General features: G+C 52.7%; 1 pseudogene; it reads left to right on the forward strand.

The window, feature by feature from the left end:
• Positions 1–494: 494 nt before the first annotated feature.
• On the forward strand, positions 495–1,575 carry LOC137664970 (large ribosomal subunit protein uL10 pseudogene; annotated as a pseudogene).
• The last annotated feature ends 477 nt before the right edge of the window (positions 1,576–2,052 follow it).

Below are 2,052 nucleotides of genomic sequence, written 5' to 3' on the forward strand. Positions count from 1 at the left end.
ACCAAATATATACAAATATGTACAAAACCAAGATCAAGAGCTTGGAAATCCTCCTCAGGCAGAGTTGCTCCCCCAGCACAGGCAGAGGGGAAAATGCAGTACCTCCCCCCAGCACAGGCAGAGGGGAAAATGCAGTAGCTCCACCCAGCACGGGCAGAGGGGAAAATGCAATAGCTCCACTGCCATCACACCTGCAGGCTTTTAACTGGAGATTTGGCAAAGCTGGTACCAATCAGTGGGAGACAGGAGGGCCCCTCCCTCCTGGGCCCCACCTCCAGGAGGCAGTGGGCTAGTGATAAATAGGAAAGTGAGAATGACATGTATGGGATGGAATACCTCATTGGTCAATCTTGGGTCACCTGCCCTGTCTGCTCCTCCCTGCAGGTGCGAGCCCCCTTCGGCTCTTCACTCATAAGCAGTGAGGAATTTAGCAGTGACCTTGGTTTCTCTAAGACTAATTGGCCTGGTTTGGGCCAAACCAGGACACCGGAGCCCTCATGGAGGTCCCAGCTCGTCTTTAAACCCACCGGGCAATCCTTGGAGCACCGCCGCGATGCCCAGGGAAGACAGGGTGACGTGGAAGTCCAACTACTTTATGAAAATCATCCAACTCCTGGATGATTACCCAAAATGTTTCATTGTGGGAGCAGACAATGTGGGATCCAAGCAGATGCAGCAAATCCGTATGTCCCTGCGTGGGAAGGCTGTTGTGCTGATGGGGAAGAATACGATGATGCGCAAAGCTATTCGTGGTCATCTGGAGAATAACTCTGCCTTAGAAAAGCTGCTGCCTCACATCCGTGGGAACGTGGGCTTTGTCTTCACCAAGGAGGATCTGACTGAGATCCGGGACATGCTGCTGGCTAACAAGGTGCCAGCTGCTGCCCGTGCCGGCGCCATTGCTCCTTGTGATGTGACTGTGCCTGCCCAGAACACTGGTCTCGGACCTGAGAAGACCTCCTTTTTCCAGGCCTTAGGCATCACCACGAAGATTTCTAGAGGGACCATTGAAATTCTGAGCGATGTGCAGCTCATCAAGACCGGAGACAAAGTGGGTGCCAGCGAAACCACCCTGCTGAACATGCTGAACATCTCCCCCTTCTCTTTAGGGTTGGTGATCCAGCAGGTCTTTGACATTGGCAGCATTTACAATCCTGAAGTGCTGGACATCACCGAGGAGACCTTGCACAAGCGCTTCCTGGAGGGCGTTCGTAATGTTGCCAGCGTCTGTCTGCAAATCGGGTACCCAACCATTGCTTCTGTGCCCCACTTCATCATCAACAGGTACAAGCGGGTCCTGGCCGTGGCGGTGGAGACCGACTACACCTTCCCGCTGGCTGAAAAGGTGAAGGCCTTCCTGGCAGACCCCTCTGCTTTTGTGGCCGCTGTCCCTGTGGTAGCTGAAGCGGCTGCACCTGCTGCCGCCGCCGCTGCTGCTCCGGCTAAAGAGGCAGTGAAGGAGGAATCGGAGGAGTCCGACGAGGACATGGGATTCGGTCTCTTCGACTAACAGCAGCCACCGTCTGTGTTTGTGTCAGAGTTGGTGCAATTGGAGAAATAAAAAGCTATTTTACACCTTAAAAAAAAAAAAAAAGAAAAAAAAGGGATGCACCCATGGGTGCTGAGGGAGCTGGCGGAAGTCATTGCTAGACCACTCTCCATCATCTTTGCTAAGTCGTGGGCAACAGGACAGGTGCCTGAGGACTGGAGGAAAGCGAATGTCACTCCAGTCTTCAAAAAGGGCAAGAAGGAGGACCCGGGTAACTATAGACTGGTCAGCCTCACCTCCATCCCCGGAAAGGTGATGGAACAACTTGTTCTTGGTGCTGTCTCTAGACACATCAAGGATAGGGGGATCATTAGGGGCACTCAGCATGGCTTCACCAAGGGGAAGTCATGCTTAACCAACTTGATAGCCTTTTATGAGGATGTAACCCGGTGGATAGATGATGGTAAAGCTGTGGATGTGGTCTATCTCGATTTCAGTAAAGCGTTTGACACGGTCTCCCACAGCATCCTCGCAGCTAAACTGAGGAAGTGTGGTCTGGATGA

The sequence above is a fragment of the Nyctibius grandis genome, chromosome 6, assembly GCF_013368605.1.
Source record: "Nyctibius grandis isolate bNycGra1 chromosome 6, bNycGra1.pri, whole genome shotgun sequence".
NCBI lineage: Eukaryota > Metazoa > Chordata > Aves > Nyctibiiformes > Nyctibiidae > Nyctibius > Nyctibius grandis.